At 42.5% G+C, this 21,320-nt stretch overlaps 1 protein-coding gene across 3 annotated transcripts in view; it reads left to right on the forward strand.

The window, feature by feature from the left end:
* Positions 1-21,320, forward strand: part of TBC1D30 (TBC1 domain family member 30) — a 111,445-nt gene that overhangs the window by 13,429 nt on the left and 76,696 nt on the right. The gene's annotated exons all lie outside the window — the stretch shown is intronic.

Consider the following 21,320-nt stretch of genomic DNA (forward strand, 5'->3'; position numbering starts at 1 on the left):
GCCACAAATTTTTATTTTTAAAACAGCATCACTGGCTGGGTGCGGTGGCTCACGCCTATAATCCCAGCACTTTCGGAGGCTGAGGCTGGTGGATCACCTGAGATCAGGTGTTTGAGACCAGCCTGGCTAACATGGTGAAACCCCATCTCTACTAAAAATTAGCTGGGCATGGTGGCTGGCACCTGTAGTCCCAGCTACTCAGGAGATTGAGGCAGGAGAATCGCTTGAACCCGGGAAGCAGAGGTTGCAGTGAACCGAGATCACACCATTGCATTCCAGCCTGGTGACAACAGTGAAACTCCATCTCAAAATAAAAATAAAAATAAATAAATAAAACAACATCACACAGACATAGCCTAAAAGGCATGTCCTTGTTCTCTTATTCTGTGTGTTGCTACAGTAAGTGAATTAAATAATTGATTTAAATAAATAGATTCTTGTAACAGGACCTTAACAACTTGCTCTGAAATCTGAAGATGGCAAAATATTTTAGCAAATGTAACCTATTTCTTGCATACTCATAACTAAGAACTGTGTGGGAGCTGTGTGGTTTGTTAATCAATTAAAAATAAATTGCTAAATTGCTGATCCATATTAAATACTAGGTATAAAACCTCGTGAATTAATTTAAAAATTCTCCATGCAATAGCCTTATGTTTTATTCTGCTAATATTTACCTATTTTTGTTTTGCATTCTTTATTAACATGCAGCATGGCAGAACAGTATGCTAAGGTATGGTAAATATAGGCACAATGATGTTTTTGATAAAATGCCTGACAGCTTTTCAGGTGATTGTGGAAGTTGCCTTTTGTTGCTCTTTTACTCTGTCACATTTTATATGTAAATTGACATGTGCTAGAGTGCTTTTTTTTCATAATTGCAAATTAAGATGTGTTTGTTTTCATGAAAAAATTTTTGGGGTTTGATTAGTTTCTGGTAATGAAATTAATTGCTTAAATTTCATTCTTATGTTTATTATTAAAAATCCTGTATTTTCTTACTTCTATTATATTTCTGTTTGTTATCCCTAAAGTATTATTTATGCTGTTTATTAAAGAAGGTTTTACCTAATGAATATTAACAGATTGCTGCAGGCCAGGCGTGGTGGCTCACGCCTATAATCCCAGCACTTTGGGAGGCCGAGGTGGACAGATAACCTGAGGTTAGGAGTTCAAGACCAGCCTCGCCAACATGGTGAAATCCCATCTCTACTAAAAATATAAAAATTAGCTGGGTGTGGTGACACATCTGTAATCCCAGCTACTCCTGCCTGAGGCCGGAGAATCACTTGAACCTGGGAGGCGGGGGTTGCAGTGAGGCAAGATTGTGCCGCTGTACTCCAGCCTGGGCAACAGAGTGAGGCTCTGTCTCAAAAAAAAAAAAAAAAAGAGTGCTGCTTGATTATCGTAATATCACTATGGTTCATACCAAACAGGAATGCGATTGAGTAGACTTTGAATAGGCTTTTCTCCAGAGTCAAGCACTTGTCTGACATAGCTAGAGAAGGGTGTGTGTGTGTGTGTGTGTGTGTGTGATTTGTGTGTAGCTATTGAAAGTTGGCGTGTATTATAAGTATTTGATAGTTTTCCATTAATTCTGATTGATTTACACGTCAAGTTAAAAAATGTTTTCCCCTTCTATTATGAGATACCTTGGTTTTGAGTTTTCTCCTTTCAACTATGTTTGTATCCTACTCATTATTATTGTTTGTAGCAGCAGCTAAAAGCACAGAATGGTAAATGCATGGGTTTTTGATGTGTGGGAAAGTATAAGGGAGGGTGGAGCAAGTTCAGGAGACAGAGAGGAATGTCAGGCTAGTGCAGGGCCACAGATTGGTGGATTCTATTTGGTAGTTACTAGGGACTGATCATCATTTGGAATTGAAATTTGCTTGATTTATGGAAGGGCTGGCATTTATGTTATTTTAGAAAAATGTGCCCACAAGCTCTCAGCGTAATTCACGAATTTGTCAATGCATCCTTCCTGTGTATTTTAGAGTTTGTCTCTTTAATTACAGCCAGGGTTTTGCATTTCAGAGAATACAGGGCTGTCTGGCACCTTTCCCTGAGAGTTCAATTCTCTCTTTGCTAATAAGACCCTATTTAATGGAACAGAATGTTTTTTGGTAAGAAATAACTGCATTAGAATTATTACTCTCATCATAGGATACTGTATCTTGATATAGACACTGTCAAAAATTTGACTACATGGTTATTTACCTATCTTAAAACGCCAGAGGTTAGATGTTTCATGACTAAATCCCTGATTCCAGTAGTTGCATGTTTTGCCTCTTTCCTCAAAGTCAACTAATTCTAAAGAATTGAGATTTTTTAAAAAGTCGAGATTTTACTATCACACTGAATAACATATTGAGTTTCTTGTATTTAGTATGCAGAAGTTCAGATAATCCCCATTTTGGCCTCCACATAGATTTGATGTTTATAATTCTTTGCATAAGTGATTTTTCCCCTTCTTTTTATTCTTCTTCTTCTTTTTTTTTTTTTTGGAGACAGTCTCATTCTGTTGCCCAGGCCCAGGAGTGCAGTGCTGCAGTCTTGGCTCACTGCAACCTCTGCTTCCTGGGTTCAAGTGATCCTCTTACCTCATCCTCCCAAGTAGCTGGGACTTAAGTGGGTGCCAGTATGCCCGGCTGATTTTTGTATTTTTTGTAGAGACACAGTTTCACCATGTTACCCAGGCTGGTCTTGAACTCCTGGGCTCAAGCAATCTGCCCTCCATGGCCTCCCAAAATGCTGGGATTACAGGTTTGAGCCACCTCACCTGACAGGTTTTTCTCCTTCTATAATATGCTATAGAATAGAAACTATTTTATTGTTTTATTAAATTGGGTTATTTCTTGTTAATACACAAAAGGGACTATAGTAATTTTGAAATAAGAGTCAAAAGTAAATATAAATTATGAACCAAAATGGCTAGATCATTTTTATTTCTAACACAAATGATATAGCTACTTACATTTTATGGTTTCCTACACCAAGCCTTACAGTAGTATCTCCTTGTTTTAAAACTGGACTGGGAATAAGAAAGACAAGATCAATATTGTGTTATAGAAGAGCATACCTTTTCCCCCCCATTGTCATGCACGTCCATGTGAAGAGACCACCAAACAGGCTTTGTGTGAGCAACATGGCTGTTTATTTCACCTGGGTGCAGGTGGGCTCAGTCCAAAAAGAGAGTCAGCCAAGGGAGATAAGGGTGGGGCCGTTTTATAGGATTTGGGTAGGTAAAGGAAAATTACAGTCAAAGGGGGATTGTTCTCTGGTGGGCAGGAGTGGGGGTCACAAGGTGCTCAGTGGGGGAGCTTTTTGAGCCAGGAAAAGGAATTTCACAAGCTAATATCATCGCTTTAGGCAAGGACTGCCCATTTTCACTTCTTTTGTGGTGGAATATCATCAGTTAAGGTGAGGCAGGGCATTTGCACTTCTTTTGTGATTCTTCAGTTACTTCAGGCCATCTGGGCATATACATGCAAGTCACAGGGGATGCGTGCAAGTCACAGGGGATGCGATGGCTTGGCTTGGGCTCAGAGGCCTGACATTCCTGCCTTGTTATATTAATAAGAAAAATAAAACAAAATAGTGTTGAAATGTTGGGGCGGCAAAATTTTTTGGGGGGCGGTATGGAGAGAGAATGGGCGATGTTTCTCAGGGCTGCTTCAAGCAGCATTAGGGGCAGCGTGGGAACCTAGAATGGGAGAGATTAAGCTGAAGGAAGATTTTGTGGTAAGGAGTGATATTGTTGGGTCATTAGAAGAAATATTTGTCGTATAGAATGATTGGCGATGGCCTGGATGCGGTTTCGTATGAATTGAAAAACTAAACGGAAGACACAAGGTCTATAACAGAAGGAGAAAAAACAGGTATTAAAGGACTAAGAATTGGGAGGACCTAGGATATCTAATTAGAGAGAGCCTAAGGGGGTTCAGCATAATGACTTGGTTGGTGAGTTTTTAGGCTCTAAGTTTTTGGGGTGCAGTTTAAGTTGTTCTGGTGTCTGGAATGAGACTGGGACTTAATAAAAAGGAGTGTCCACACAGGAGCTCAAATGGGCTGTAACCTGTAAAATTCCGAGGACAGGCCTGGATTCTGAGAAAGGAAAGTGGTAAAAGTATTGTCTAGTCCTTTTGAAGTTGGTGATTGAGCTTGGTGAGGTGTGTTTTTAAAAGACCGTTAGTCCATTCTACCTTTCCTGAAGATTGAGGACGGTGAAGGATATAAAGGTTTCACTGAATACCAAGAGCCTGAGAAACTTCTTGGGTGATTTGACTAGTAAAGGCTGGTCTGATATCAGACTCTATAGTGGTGGGAAGGCCAAACCAAGGAATTATGTCTGACAGAAGGGAAGAAATGACTGCGCTGGCCTTCTCAGACCCTGTGGGAAAGGCCTCTACTTATCCAGTGAAAGTGTCTACCTAGACCAAGAGATATTTTAGTTTGCTGACTGGAGGCATGTGAGTAAAGTGAATTTGCCCATCCTGGGTGCGGGGCAAAACCTCCAGCTTGATATGTAGGGAAGGGAGGGGGCCTGAACAATCCTTGAGGGGTAGTAGAATAGCAGATGGAACACTGAGAAGTGATCTCCTTGAGAATAGATTTCCATGATGGAAAGGAAATGAGAGGTTCTAAGAGACTGGCTAGCGGCTTGTAACCTAGATGGAAGAGGTTATGAAATGATGACAGAATAGAACGGGCCGTGAGGCTGGAAGGAGATAATTTCCTTGGTCTAAGAACCATTTGCCTTGTGTGGGAAGAGATTGATAGGTGGAAGTTTCAGTGGGGGAGTGGGTGGGAGTGGCCGATATGAAGGAGGAAAACTGCCGTGAGGGATATAAGTTGGAACCTAGCTGCTTTTTTAGCTAACTTATTAGCATAAGCATTGTCCTGAGTGATGGTTGGGGGAAGAAAATAGATTTTGGAAGTTATGAGAACTGTAGAGAGTTGAGCATAGTTTGTGATTTTTAGGGCCTCTAACAGTATTAAAGCAGTGGCAGGCACTGTGCGCAGACATGAGGGCTAGGCTAAAACAGTAAGGTCAAGTTGTTTGGACAGAAAGGCTACAGTATGCGGTCCCAGGTACAGTACGTGGTCCTGGCTCTTGTGTAAGAATTCTGTCCGCACTAACCATGCCTAGGAAGGAAAGGAGTTGTTTTGTAGAAGGGATTGGGGTTTGGGAGATTAGCCGGACACAATCAGCAGGGAGAGCACGTGTGTTTTTATTCGAGAATTATGCGGAGATAGGTAACAGATGGGGAAGAAATTTGGGCTTGACTGAAGTAATGGGGGCTGTCCATGAGGCCTTGCAGCAGTACAGCCTAGGTAATTTGCTGAGCCTGTTGGGTGTCAGGGTCAGTCTAAGTGAAAGCAAAAGAGAGGCTGGGATGAAGGGTGTAAAGGAATAGTGAAGAAAGTATGTTTGAGATCCAGAACAGAATAATGGGTTGTGGAGGGAGGTATTGAGGATAGGAGAGGATATGGGTTTGGCACCACGGGGTGGATAGGCAGGACAATTTGGTTGATAAGGTGCAGAGATCTTGAACTAACCTGTAAAGCTTGTCTGGTTTTAGGACAGGTAAAATGGGGGAATTGTAAGGGGAGTTTACAGCTTTAAAAGGCCATGCTATAGCAGGCGAGTGATAACAGGCTTTAATCCTTTTAAAGCGTACTGTGGGATGGGATATTGGTGTTGAGTGGGGTAAGGTTGATTAGGTTTTAATGAGATGGTAAGGGGTGCATGATCAGTCACCAAAGAGGGAATAAAGGTATCCTATACTTGCGGGTTAAGGTGGGGGGATACGAGGGGAGGATGTGAAGGAGGCATTGAACTGGGGGAAAAGGCAGCAATGAGGTGTGGCTGTAGCCTAGGAATAGTCAGGGAAGCAGATAATTTAGTTAAAATGTCTCAACCTAATAAGGGAGCTGGGCAGGTGGGGATAACTAAAAAAGAATGCATAAAAGAATGTTTCCCAAGTTGGCACTAGAGTTGGGAATTTTAAGAGGTTTAGAAGCCTGGCCATCAATACCCACAACAGTTATGGAGGCAAGGGAAACAGGCCCCTGAAAAGAAGGTAATGTGGAGTGGTAGCCTCCGTATTGATTAAGACGGGGACGGACTTACCCTCCACTGTAAGAGGGTCTGTGATGGTCCAGGAGGCTTCCGAGATGTGGCAGCGTCGATCGTCAGCCGCTAAGCCGAGAAGGTCTGGAAAAGAGTCAGAGAGCCTTGGGCCAGAGCTCCAGGGGCTCTAGGAGTGGCTGCCAGGTGAGTTGAACAGTCCGATTTCCATTGGGGTCCCGCACAGGTGGGACATGGCTTAGGAGGAATTCCTTGGCCCAGTGGCCAGATTTCCAGCACTTGTAGCAAGTTCCTGGGGGAGCAGGTTCTGGAGGAACCCCTGGCAGCTGCGGTTCAGGCATTTGGAGTTGTGTGCTGGAGATATGGCTGGGGTTTGTCATAGTGGAGGCAAGGAATTGCAACTCAGAAATAAGTTGTTACTTGGCTGCCTTTATTCTATTATTGTACACCTTGAAGGCGATGTTCATTAAGTCGTGTTGTGGGGTTTGAGGGCCGGAATTTAATTTTTGGAGCTTTATTTAATGTCGGGAGCAGATTGGGTAATAAAATAAAATGCATATTAAGAATAAGACAGCCTTGTGACCTTTCTGGGTCTACGGCTGAAAAGCGTCTCAGGATTGCTGCTAAACAGGCCATGAACTGGGCTAATTTTTTCATATTTGATGAAAAAGAGCCTAAATGCTAACTGATTTGGGAGAGGATAAAGAAAAAGGAATGTTAACCTTGACTATGCCTTTAGCTCTAGCCACTTTTTTAAGAGGAAGTTGCTGGGCAGGTGGCGGAGGGCTAGTCGAGGAACGAGGAACGAAACTGTAAGCTGGACAGGGTGTGAGGAGGGGAGGTGATAAAAGGATGATAGGGTGGGGGAGCAGAGACTGAGGAAAAATTGGGACCTCGCTCAGCCTGGCGGGAGAGGGGAGAGGTCAGATGGGTCTGTAGAAAGGAAGATTAGAAAGACTCCGCGACGCCTGGGGTTGGGACTGAGGGGACAGGCGGGAGGGAAAGAAGGAAGATTTGGGACGAGTTGCATTGGGAACAGAGACTAGGGAGGGAACAATGTGTAAAAGAACGCCTGGATGGCAGGCATCTCAGGCCATTTGCCCGTTTTACGATATGAATTATTTAGATCTTGTAAGATAGAAAAATCTAAAGTGCCTGTTTTCTGGCTGTTTAGAGCCATTGTCAAGTTTGTATTGGGGCCAAGTGGTGTTGCAGAAGATGATAAGGTGTTTAGGTTTTAAGTCAGGTGTGAATTGAAGAGGTTTTAAGTTCTTGAGAACACAGGCTAAGGGAGAAGAAGGAGGAATGGAGGGTGGAAGGTTGCCCATAGTGAAGGAGGCAAGCCCAGATAAAAGAGAGTAGAGACACAGAGAGGAGTTCGGGGGTTCTTGCCCTCCAGAAAAGTGGGAAAGGGGTCGGTGCGCGGAACTAAGTTATTGGAGCGCAAAAATAAGAGATTGGGGCTCAAAAATAAGAGGGGGTGCCGGGCGTGGTGGCTCAAGCCTGTAATCCCAGCACTTTGGGAGGCCGAGACGGGCGGATCATGAGGTCAGGAGATCAAGACCATCCTGGCTAATACGGTGAAACCCCGTCTCTACTAAAAAATACAAAAAACTAGCTGAGCGAAGTGGCGGGTGCCTGTAGTCCCAGCTACTCGGGAGGCTGAGGCAGGAGAATGGCGTGAACCCGAGAGGAGGAGCTTGCAGTGAGCTGAGATCCGGCCACTGCACTCCAGCCTGGGTGACAGAGCAAGACTCCGTCTCAAAAAAAAAAAAAAAAATAAGAGGGGGTGTAAAAATAAGAGGTTGGGGTTCTTGTCCCTCCCCCAATAGAGCAGAGAAGGGGTAGAAACAGGGAGAGAAGGGGTCAGGGTGCTTGCCCCTCCCCCAGAAAACCAGAGAAGGGGTAGACACAGGGAAGGTAGGGGTTGGGGTGCTTGCCCCTCCCCCCGAAAAGCGGGACTTGCCACTTAGGGTGAAGGACCAAGGCAGGTGTCCCTGCAGCGTGGTCAGACACCTCTAAAACGTGGGTGAGTAATCAGAGAGGTGATCCCTGCAATGATTAAACACCAAGGGAAGGCTGCCTTCCCCAGTCTGTGACCGGTGCCGGCGTTTTGGGTCCACGGATAAAACGTGTCTCCTTTGTCTCTACCAGAAAATGAAAGGAATTGAAATTAAGAGAAGGGAGAGATTGAAAGGTGGTGCCAAGATTGAAAGGAGAAAGAGGTCGAGGGATAGTGAGAGAGGTTGGAGAAGAGAGTCAAAAGAGGCCGCTTACCTGATTTAAAATTGATGAGATGTTCCTTGGGCTGGTTGGTCTGAGGACCAGAGGTCATAGGTGGATCTTTCTCACAGAGCAAAGAGCAGGAGGACACGGGATTGATCTCCCAAGGGAGGTCCCCTGATCCGAGTCACGGCACCAAAATGTCATGCGCATCCATGTGAAGAGACCACCAAACAGGCTTTGTGTGAGCAACATGGCTGTTTATTTCACCTGGGTGCAGGTGGGCTGAGTCCGAAAAGAGTCAGCTAAGGGAGATAAGGATGGGGCCGTTTTATAGGATTTGGGTAGGTAAAGGAAAATTACAGTCAAAGGGGGGTTGTTCTGTAGTGGGAAGGAGTGGGGGTCACAAGGTGCTCAGTGGGGGAGCTTTTTGAGCCAGGATGAGCCAGGAAAAGGAATTTCACAAGATAATATCATCACTTTAGGCAAGGACTGGCCATTTTCACTTCTTTCGTGGTAGAATGTCATCAGTTAAGGCAAGGCAGGGCATTTGCACTTCTTTTGTGATTCTTCAGTTACTTCAGGCCATCTGGGCATATACATGCAAGTCACAGGGGATGCGATGGCTTGACTTGGGCTCAGAGGCCTGACACCTTTATTTAACCATTTATCTAAGGATAACCATGGTATAAACAATTTAATACTAAAAATTGATAATAAGAGTAGCAGCAGCTGTTACCATTCATTGAGTACACACTTTTTGCCAAACTTGCTTTTATTTCTCATAGCAACTCCAAAATGGTATGTAGCTCAGGCATAGTTTATTAGGAAATTGATTCAGAAAGGTTAAGTAATTTGGCAAGCATCACACAGCTGGTAAGTGTTTGAGATGGGATCTGAAGATAGGTATCTCAAAAGTCCACACTTTCCGTTATAAACTGTGACATGAGAGGGTTCTACTTTTTCTTGGCAATTAGATAGATAACTGTAATGTTATTGGAATACAACTGAGCAAGAAAAAATTTATAACATGAGTTATAAATACAGAGTTTCTGGTTTATTAGAATGTGCAGCTTTAGCATAGTTTGCATATGAAATCAGTACTTTATCTTTCCTGGGCCAAATGGATTATTGAACAAATGTAGCTTGGTGTGCAGGAAAATACACCTAAAAGCTTCAAGGCACAATTAGAAGAATACAAAGAGTATTTGGTCAGGATTTCTACCCAAGAGAATTGAAGACATATGTCCCCACAAAAACTTGTTGATTTTGATGTTAGGATTTTTAAGTGGTTTGCTTAACCTGTTTCTCATGAAAGCAGAAGGAAGGTCATATTAATTATTAGCATTGTATAGTTTTGCTATTTCCTGCATTGGTATAGTAAACGTTTAAGTTATGCTGGTTGAATTTGTGAAATAGTTTTACAGATCAAGTGATAAAATCTAGCTGTCACTTGAAAACTGAAAAAAAAAACATGAACAAAATGTGAATATATGCAGAAATATTATCTTTATTTTAGCTTTGCTGATAAATATAAAAATTTTAGACAGCTTATAGTCTAATTTTGTTAATGTGTCCACTCTCACATCCTGATAATAATGTGATTAACTCTTACTATGATAAATACCTAAAATGCCTGGTAGAGACTGATGATTTGTGAAATAGGTGAGTAATCTTTTTCTTTTCATAATGAGTGTCTTCTCTTCATTAATACCTTGTCCTCTGTGGCAGGAAAAGAATTTGTGTGGTCCCGAGTTTGATGGCACTGAAACTCAACATTTTCCACTAAAAAACAATTCTCTTTGTAAAATTATAAAAATAATCTACCCAACCGGCATTTTGAGTCCTAGATTTCTACGCAAGAGAATTGAAGACATATGTTCCCATAAAAACTTGTACAAAAATGTTCATAGCAGCATTGTTCATAATAGCTAAAAAGTAGAAACAATTCAAATGTCTATCAATGGATGAATGGATATATCAAATGTGATTATTATTCATATAATTGAATATTATTCAGCCATAAAAGAATGAAGTATTGACTCATGATACATCATAAACCTTGAAAACATTATTCTAAGTGAAAGAAGCCAGACACAAAAATTACCATATTGTATGATTCCATTTGGCAAATATGTAGAGACAAAAAGTAGATTAGTGGTTGCTAGAGGCTGGGGGTGGGGGAATGGGCAATGACTACTAATGGAATGGGTTTCTTATTGGTGTGGTGAAAATGTTCTGGAATTAGATAGTGGTGATGGTTGTACAATTTTATGGCATGTGAATTATATAAAATATGATAAAGTGTTAAAAATGTAATACACCCATGGAAACTTTGGAAAATACAGAAATGTAAAAGGAAGAGAAAAAATTATTTTTAAAAGACAGTCCCTTAGAATATTGAAGTGGTGGGTTTTTTTTTGTTTTTTGTTGTTGTTGTTTTTTTTTTTTTTTTTTTGAGACAGGGTCTTGCTGTGTCACCCAGGCTGGAATGCAATGGTGTGATCACAGTTCATTGCAACCTCTGCCTCCTGGGCTCAAGTGATCCTCCCACAGCCTCCTGAGTAGTTGGGACTACAGGTGTGTGCCACTACACCTGGCTAATTTGTGTGTGTGTGTATATTATATATATATATATATATTTTTATTTTTTATTTTTTATAGATATGGGGGCATGGAGGGGGTGATGGGGGAAGGTCTCGCGATGCTGCTCAGGCTGGTCTTAGATTCCTGGGCTCGAGGGATCCTCCTGCCTCGGCCTCCCAAAGTGCTGGGATTACAAGGCGTAAGCTAACATACTTGGCCTGTAGGAAGGTTTTAAATTATCGATCCAGCTTTTAAAATAACTACAGGATTATTTGTATCTTCTGTTTCTTCTTGCATCATCCCTGGTGTATTATATATAATTTGCCATAACTTTTCTTATTTGCAGGCATAAAATTATTAAGAATATTTTGGGTGATCCTTTAGTTTTTCAAGATGTTAAAACAATTTCACTGATTTTAAACAGGAATTCACTTACTACTTAAAATATCTTTTATTATAGAATGTATCATAAACAAGAGAATGTAATACATATATGCATTTTTTAAAGAATAAGTGAACAAAGGTGTATACATGTGGATATTCACCGGTCAAGGTTGAGTAACAAGTATCACTGGCATGTTGAAAGCTCCCTGTGTGCTCCTTCCTGGTTGAAATCTCTCTCCCCCACATTTGTGTTAACCATTACCTTGCTTTTCTTTATACTTTCTCCACTTCCTGTATAGGTTCCTAAGCAATATAGGGTTCTGGAAAATAGAGTAGCAAGCACAAGCCTTGTTATGTAGGGAAAGGGTAATGTTGCTCTCTTAGATAAAACCTTTCAGAAGATAAACTGTGCTGTCTCTGGGTCCCAACCTGGTTTTAGGTTCCCTTCTGGAGAAGTCAAAGGGCAAGGTTATAAATGAACCATGTGACTTCCACCAGGCTATGCTTTAGGCTAGTATTTATTTATTTATTTATTTATGAGATGGAATCTTGCTCTGTTGCCCAGGCTGGAGTGCAGTGGTGCGATCTTGGTTCACTGCAACCTCTGTCTCCCGGGTTCAAGCGATTCTTCTGCTTCAGCCTCCCCAAGTAGCAGGGATTACAGGTGTGTGCCACCACGCCCAGCTAATTTTTTTTTTGTATTTTTAGAAGAGATGGGATTTCACCATGTTGACCGGGGTGGTCTTGAACGCCTGACCTCAAATGATGCACCTGCCTTGGCCTCCCAAAGTGCTGGAATTACAGACATGAGGTACTGTGCCCAGCCTAGGCTAGTTATTGAATAATCAACTAGGTTGGGGGAGAGGCTTGCTTTTTATTTTTTATTCAAAGCTCACCATGGCCTTTCCATGCTCTCCTCTCCATTCCCACAGAAGTATTGTGCTTTGGCCTACTTCTAGGAGCAGGAGCAAGGCCATGGTGAGCTTTAAATAAAAAATAAAGAGCAAGCCTGCTGGGTGTGGGGTCTCACACCTGTAATCCTATTACTTTGGGAGGCTGAAGTAGGAGGATTGCTTGAGCTTTCGAGTAGAAGACCAGCCGAGGCAACATAGTAAGATCTCATCACTACAAAAAATAAACAAAAATGCACTGGGCGTTGTGGCATGCATCTGTAGTCCCAGCTGCTCGGGAGGCTGAGGCATGATAATTGTGTGAGCCTGGGAAGCAGAGGTTGTAGTGAGCTGAGATTGTGCCGCTACCCTCCAGCCTGGGTGACAGAGTGAGACCCTGACTCAGTAAAATAAAAAATATAGGCTGGGCGCAGTGGCTCACATCTGTAATCCCAGCACTTTGGGAGGCTGAGGCAGGAGGATCATGAAGTCAGGAGTTTGAGACCATCCTGGCCAACATGATGAAACCTCATCTCTACCAAAAATACAAAAAAAAAAAAAAAAAAAAAAAAGCTGGAAGTGGTGGCACGTACCTGTAATCCCAGCTACTCCGGAGGCTGAGGCAGGAGAATTGCTTAAAATCTGGGAGGTGGAGGTTGCAGGAAGCCAAGATTGCACCACTGCACTCCAGCCTGGGTGACAGAGCAAGACTCCATCTCTAAAAAACAAAAACACAAACAAACAAAAACCACAAGTACAGATCAAAATATGGGCGAGTTCTCCTGGGCATTCTGTCCTTAAGTTAGAAAGATGGTCCGGCAGCAGGAAGCCTCTTGTGTTGACTTCCCTCACACGACTGTTGATACTGTTGATTGAGACACGCAGCTCCACTCCCGACTGGCTGGCTCCATCTGCCTGCATTGCCATCCTGGGTGCCTCATTGTGGAGGCTTTCTTTGTCTCTTTCCTGTGTTGGATCTCTTGTATCCTGGCTCTTATATTTCTTTCTTGATTATTCTTTTTATTTTGTTTCCCATATCCCCTTGAGAGAGAGGGCTTGTGAAGTAAATTTTTGGTAACTGTGCACGGGTGAAAATGTCAAATGTCTTGATTCTGTATAGGCGCTTTGATCGACTATTCCATACTTGCTTTATTGCCTTCTCACTTGTCTTGTTGCTCTTGAGAAGGCTGAAGTTTTTCTGATGCCCGATCCTTTATCCGAGACTGTTTATTTTTTTTTCCCTTTGGCTTGTGGAATATTCTCCTTGTTCTTGGTGTTCCTGAAATACAGTGATCATGTTGCTTGGAGTGGGCCTGTTTTCACTCAGGTCATTGTCACTGGGCCTAGACAGGCTCTTTCAATCAGGCAACTTTTGTCATTCAGTTCTGGACATTTTCTCTGAATTATTTCTTTGTTGTTTTTTCTCCCTCCTTTTTCTTTTTCCTTTTTCCTTTTTCTGGGGTTCTATTGTTTGGCTGTTGGAACTTATAGACTAGTTCTGTAATCTATCTTTCTTTCTTTCTTTCTTTCTTTCTTTCTTTCTTTCTTTCTTTTCTTCTTTTCTTTTCTTTTCTTTTCTTTTCTTTTCTTTTCTTTTCTTTTCTTTCTTTTTCTTTCTTTCGACAGGGTCTCGTCTGTTGCCCATGTTGGAGTGCAGTGGCACAATCATGGCTCACTGCAGCCTTGACCTCCTGGGGCTCAGGTGATCCTCCCACGTCAGCCTCCTGAGTAGCTGGGACCACAGGTGCACACTACCACACCTGGCTACTTTTTGATTTTTTGTAGAGATGGGATTTCAACCATGTTGCCCAGGCTGGTCTCAAACTCCTTGTCTCAATCAAGTGATCCCCCATCTTGGCCTCCCAAAGTGCCAGGATTACAGGTGTGAGCCACTGCACCTGGCTGTAACGTTTTCTCTCTTTCTCGCTTCCCAACTCCTTGTTCTTTTTGATTTATTTTCTTGGAGATTACCTCAACTTTATTTTCCAGTCCTGTTATTGAGAAATCTTTTTGGGTTGCTGTTTGAATGTTTCTTTTATATGGTATCCTGTTCTTGTTTCATAGATGCAATATACTTTCTTATTGCTCTAAGGATATTATGATAGAGACTAAAACAGACAAACAGAAAACAATTTGGAAGAGATAAGATTATACAGGGAGGAAAGAAACTTTCAAAACTGTATTATATTTAGAAGATTTCCTTACATGTCTGGTATTCCTTGGCTGTCTGCTCATAATTAGGTGTGGGAGTGTAAACGCTGACTTGAACTCTGGGCTCCCTGGCAGGGCTTATTGACTTTGAGCTTCATTGAAGTGCCATCTGGATGGTCCCTTTGCTGTGGAACCCCTCAGGTCAGTATCTTCAAGTCTTTCTTGTGGGCTGGTCAGATTCTTCAAGGAAGAGTCTTCTGATCTCCTGCTTGAAGAGTGAAGGTCTGGCTCCTGGTATTTTGGGAGCCGAGGTGGGTGAAGAGACCTGGGAGTCTCTGCATTCAGTATGCATATGGCCATTGAGTCCCTGTTTTAGGTAAGGTACTCACCCTCCAAGGACTCTGTTATCACTGTCTTAAAAAATAAGACTCAAACTTTTGCAGGGGTGGGAAAGGGGTAGTTGCCAACCTTATGAAGAGAGGAACGAGGGATCCAACTATTTCTCAACAACCTTCTCCCCATATTCCTTGTCAAGCCTTCTGGGGAACTGGTTGCCAATCCCCAAGTCTCTTGTGGACTATGTGGTATAACATAAGTTGGATTTCAGCTTTCCTGTTAGTTTGGGATTTGGCTTTCTAGGATCCTCTGTCAATTTATGTTTGCTTACTTTTCCAGCTTCAAAAATTCATTGCTATTCTCCATGCTCTTTTTTTTCCCCCTTACTCTGGTCCTTGTGGGTTATGATTTAAAAATTATCTTTACAGCCGGGCGCGGTGGCTCACGCCTGTAATCCCAGCACTTTGGGAGGCCGAGGCGGGCGGATCACGAGGTCAGGAGATCGAGACCATCCTGGCTAACACGGTGAAACCCCGTCTCTACTAAAAATACAAAAAATTAGCTGGGTGTGTTGGCGGGCGCCTGTAGTCCTAGCTTCTTGGGAGGCTGAGGCAGGAGAATGGCGTGAACCCGGGAGGTGGAGCTTGCAGTGAGCTGAGATCACACCACTGCACTCCAGCCTGAGCGACAGAGCAAGACTCCGTCTCAAAAAAAAAAAAAAAAAAAAAAAAAAAAATTATCTTTACAATATTTTTAGTGTGATTTTGGTGGGAACCAAAATTAGATGCATTTTTTTTTTTTTTCAATCTTCTGTCTTACCTGAGATGTGCTTTTTCCTTTTTCATAAGCTCATTTCTTTTGAGAGACGAAAAGCAGTTATTCAGATTAGGGTAGATTTGCCTTAAATTTGGAATTTGCCTGCAAAATTGTGAATTTTTATACATTTGTTAATATTGATAACCGTGTTAGGTATGTTTTTGATATATAATTAGCAGCCTGGTCTACCCTGAAATAACTTAGAACATGACTAGATGAAAGAAACTGATTGAGCTTGCATACAGCATATTTTAGCAACAGTTTCCCCTGATTTTCTTTAAGCTCTTTAGCATCTTAAAGTTAAGAGTTGTTTTTTTTTTTCGTTTTGTCATAATTTACTTGTGTTTCTTATGACCTCATTATAAAGGGGTTGATTTGTAGGAAAAAAATCTGAATCTTAGTCATGGTGATTGAGAGCTACTAGAAATTTTTAAAAAATGGTCTCCATTTACTCACAGGCTTTGGCTGAGCAAAGGGAAACTTGGAAAAGGTGAACTTTGCTGAAACTCACTCAGCTGGTTAATGACTCAGGAGTTTTTTGTTTGTTTTCTCTTGTCAGTTATGGCAAGAGAAAACTATATATACAGCCAGCAGGGGGAGCTCTTTCTCTTAAGCTTTCATGAGAGAAGTATTATACTATTTATGTTCTCTGTATTGCTACAAGGGTAAGACAGCCTATAAGACTAAAAGTGATACAACATAAGATAGACACCATATGAAAGAAATACAGGGAAACTTTGTTGGAACTACTATATATATGTATTGTGACCACTTTTGTATTTAGTTATGAGAGAATACTTCTAGAAGTGGGGATATTTTGTCATTTATAGTTTAAAAAGGGGCATTTACATTAAACCATTTTTATAGGCTATCAAGAGTATTATTCATTTAACAGATATTCTGTGTTTACTATTTCCCACACATGATTGTAGGTGCTGGGAATACAGTAACAAGTAGCATATCAAGATTAAGACCTCACAATTTGAAGTTCTTTTATATGAAGTATAAATACAAGCCTAAAAGAAATACTTTTTCCCCGAAAGAATTGATTCTTTAATTTGGTAGGACAATCAACTGCATTTTTCCTATGTCAGATCTTTAATCAACAGCAAAATAAATATAAGATGATAATATAACTTATACTGAATGCTTACTTTTAGGAATTTCACACAAATCTTCAAATACCATTGTCTTCTGCAAAAAAAAAAAAAGACTATTCCAGTGTTCTTAAGCTTTGCTGCATATTGGAATCACTTGAAAGATTTAAAAAGGCTATTAATGCATGGCTCCCCAGCCCAGACATTCTGGTTTAACTGGCATGGAGTGTGGTCTGAACATTGTGATTTTTAAGCTCCCTGGGCTATTCTAATGTACAGAAAAGTTTGGGAACTGTTGGACTGTTTCCTAATAGTGACAGCTTCCTGAAGACAAGCTCCTTTGAATCCCTATTCTTCCTGTTCTGTCACTTTGCACAGCGTATTTGACCTAGCAGTGATCAATAAACATCCAGTGCTTGGTTTCCTACTAACTCTGCTTCGAGTTTTTGGTCATCAGCATAACGACTCACTTGTGTACTTATTTAACTTATTTATTCCACTCTTCGTCATTTTCACCTTGCAAAACCCCAAGCCTGATTAAACTCAAGTCTCTGCACATTCTGTCTCTGCACCTACCTAGCTGACTGCAGCTGCAGAAAGACATATCATGGGGATGACTCTTTAAATATGTGACCACCAGCCTCACAGACACCCTTGGTGCCACCAGCAATCCTATTGTATTTCTTCAGTCTGTTCTTACACCTCTCTCTCTCTCTCTCCCCCTCTTTTTACATCCTGTTTTCTCCCATCACTCTCAGCTGGTGATTTTTTTTTTTTTTTTTTTTGAGACGGAGTCTTGCTCTGTCGCCCAGGCTGGAGTGCAGTGGCACGATCTCGGCTCACTGCAAGTTCCACCTCCTGGATTCACGCCATTCTCCTGCCTCAGCCTCCCGAGTAGCTAGGACTACAGGCACCTGCCACCGCACCCGGCTAATTTTTTGTATTTTTAGTAGAGACGGGGTTTCACCATGGTCTCGATCTCCTGACCTTGTGATCCGCCCGCCTCGGCCTCCCAAAGTGCTGGAATTACAGGCGTGAGCCACTGCGCCCAACTCAGCTGGTGATTTTTGCTGTGTATTTTAACAGAGAAAATGTAAGCAATCAAAAGTGAATGTCCTCATGCTCCCACCTGTGTAGGTGACATTCCCCCGTAACTCGAGATGAACTGTTCAGCTCTTCTGGGATAGCCTGCATCCATCTTTTCTTCCCCACTCAAGGAATCACCCTTCTTCTTGTCTGTCTTTCTTCATCAGGTTTTCCATGTCTGCTGGATTACTTCAACCAGGATAGAAGCATGCCATTTTATCCTTAATCTAAAACCAAACATTAAAGTCTTATCTCCACACCTCTATTCAGCCATCATTCTGGTTTTCTGTGCCTCTGCTTTTTACCTGTAAAATGGACAATAATATTGGCCCTACTTATCTCTTAGGAATGTTTTGAAGACAGAATTGAAAGTACTTTGAAATGTTAAATGTGTACATGTATATATGTATTTGTTTATAAATTCAAAAGTTCTGCATTGAGTACCTGCTGGGTGCTAAGGTGCAAAGAAGAAGAAAAATATGCAGCATCCTCAGTGAGCTTTCAGAATAAAGTCAGAGAAGCCAATAAAAAATTACAGTATAATAGTTCTAATGGAGGTTGTGGTATATTGAAATAGATTTTTTGACAACTCCCATTTTTACACATCATGTGTTGACATTTTGAAGTATTCTGAATCCATCTTTCCAATATGATCAGCTAACGAATGGTGGTTTTAACTGTACCAGGTTTCAGCTTGACATTCCAATGAGTCTTATACTATTTCAGGATAGAATTATGTATTTTTATGAAATTGGAGGAAAATGCTTAGGAGAAGGTGTTGCTGACAGAGGAGAATTTCAGGCAAGTCAAGGCTGATTTGATATTCTCAAGACAAGGACTTGTTTGAGTGGTATTAGACTACCGGAAAGACCTCCTATTGTAAAATTTAAAAACCTTGACGTTTGCTCAGTTATGCAACAGAGTTATTCGGGGGATGAGTGGTAGAAAGATGGAATGGGAGCTCAGAGTGTTCTCTGTGTGTACAGATCCCCTTCTCTTCTTGCTCCTCTTTCCTTGGACCACTTCTTCAGGGTACAGACTGGGCCCCAGCATCTGCCAGGCTGGAGTCTGGCTTCAGGCACCTTTCTTAAGAGCGGGAATGGAGAAAGGTGAGAGAAGCCTGGGCTTCTGAGGATGTGCCTCTGGAGAGCTGATGGGATGTGAGACGGGCGCATTGGTTGAGAACATGGACTCTGGAGCCATGTCCCCTGGGCTGAAATCCCAGTTTTGCCACTTACTAGTTCTACAGTCTCTTTTTTTTTTTTTTTTGAGACAGAGTCTCACGCTGTCGCCCAGACTGGAGTGCAGTGGCGCGATCTCGGCTCACTGCAAGCTCCGCCTCCTGGGTTCACGCCATTCTCCTGCCTCAGCCTCCTGAGCAGCTGGGACTACAGGCGCCCGCCACCGCGCCCGGCTAATTTTTTGTATTTTTAGTAGAGACGGGGTTTCACTGTGGTCTCGATCTCCTGACCTTGTGATCCGCCCGCCTCGGCCTCCCAAAGTACTGGGATTACAGGCGTGAGCCACCGCGCCCGGCCTAGTTCTACAGTCTCATGCAAGTTCCCAACCCCTCTGTGTTTCAGTTTTCTCATCAGTAAAATGGGAATGATGATGATTTCACTTCATAGGATGGTTATGTGAATTAAGTGAGTTAAAGTATGTAAAATGTTTAGAACACTGTCTAGCTGTAGTATTTACTGCCATTGCAATAATTCCCACCGTGGGAGGTTTAGAGGTTGCCTTTGCCATCAACATTTGCATCCTAGCCTGTGTAAGGCAATTATAAAGGTTGCTGGGCTTCTCGCTTACAAAAAATTGATGAGATGGGTTATTTGAGGAGCAGGTGTTGAATAATCAGTTAGGGATTATATAATTTTTTAACTCTTCGGGAAAGGATTGCTTCCTCTTCTCCAGTAACATGCAAGAAGAGTGCTCTTCCTCTACGTGTTTCCATTGAGAATGTGATAGGTAAATGTGTCTTGGGGATACATGTTATATCTGATGGTCAGCCTTGTGTGCACAAAGGGCAATAGGAGCAAAGGTGGGAACCACCCAGATCTTCAAAGCACTAGGGAACATGGGGAAGTGCGATTAGAAAAGGCTGACAGAGGCTGGGCACGGTGGCTCACGCCTGTAATCCCAGCACTTTGGGAGGCCGAGGTGGGTGAATCTTGAGGTCAGGAGGAGTTCAAGACCAGCCTGGCCAGCATGGTGAAACCCTTTTTCTACTAAAAATACGAAAAGTTAGCTGGGCGTAGTGGCAGGTGCCTGTGATCTCAGCTACTTGGGAGGCTGAGGCAGGAGAATCACTTGAACCCAGGAGGTGGAGGCTGCAGTGAGCCGAGATTGCATCATTGCATTCCAGCCTGGGTGACAGAGTGAGACTCCATCTCAAAAAAAAAAAAAAAAAAAAAAAAAAGGCTGATAGAAATGTGCCTTGTGGACAGGGTTAGGAGGGGTGGCAGACATTCCAGGCAGAGATAAGGGCACAGAGGCTGAGGGTGCATCAGGTATTTGGGATACTCTTGGTAATCAACAAGTGCTAGACACAAAACTGGAGGCTGGAGGGAAGTGGCAGAAGTTGAGACTGGAGTTTAGATTGTGTGTTCTGTAGCAATATCTCCCTGAGCACAAGAGTGACGTGACCGTGACTGGATTTTCATGTTTCAGAGGTCATTTTGGCAGCAGTGAGGACAGGCTGGATAGGGTGAGTGGATGTGAGGAGTATTGGGAGAGGTGAATGGAATCAGCCCATAGAGTCGATGGGCCCTGGGAAACGGGCTCCTGGAAATGGAGGAAAGGCAATGAGATATTTAGGAGGGAGATTCAGTGGGACTGGAGAGTGTGATATGGGAAGAGGAGGAATCTGGGTTGATGTGAGGGCTTGAGTAAGGTGTGGGAGGCTGCAGCAGAGATCCCTCAGGTACCACAGGGAGACTGCAAGGAAAGGGAGTGACCTGTTAGAGAGGGCAGGACCCTGGGAGAGAGAAGAGCCAACAAGGAGAGCAGCGTGGAAGACGCTGTGGGAGGCTAGAGGCCTTCATTTAAGAAGAGTTTCTGTTTCACGCAATGGTGGGGACAGAAGCCACATTACACTTGGTTTCTCAGCAAGGGTGTTAGAGTCATTCCGGAGTTTTTTGGAGATGAGATGGATGAGAACTAGGCTTGTTCTGTGCTCCTCGTACAGAGCTGTTTCTGTCCCTCTCCGCTTGTTAGAATTGATGAATTTTTCCTCCTCTGAACGTCACCATTCCCTATACTTACTTCTATTAGAGTGCTAATTACATTTCATATTTGTTTCTTTATGCATCTGTCTTCTCTCTCCCTGCCCATTAGACATAGATTTTCTGGAGGAGGGGCTGATCATTCATCTTCTTTTTCTCAGCATCTGTTACACAGCTTCATTACAGTGGGACTCATTGAACATGTGTGAGATGAATGGATAGATAGGTGGGTGGATAAGTTAAGAGGTTGGATCAAGGTTACTGTGTGTGCGTGTGCATGTGTGTGCACTCGTGAAGCAGGTGATTTGGCTATGAAAGCAAGAGAGGCAGGTGGGGTAGGCTCAGCACTTATGAACAACAGTACATATTTATAATCATCACTTTGACGAACAGGAAAGGGACTGATTAGGAAGAAGCACCAACAGGGTCCTGT

The sequence above is a fragment of the Papio anubis genome, chromosome 9, assembly GCF_008728515.1.
Source record: "Papio anubis isolate 15944 chromosome 9, Panubis1.0, whole genome shotgun sequence".
Taxonomy (NCBI): domain Eukaryota; kingdom Metazoa; phylum Chordata; class Mammalia; order Primates; family Cercopithecidae; genus Papio; species Papio anubis.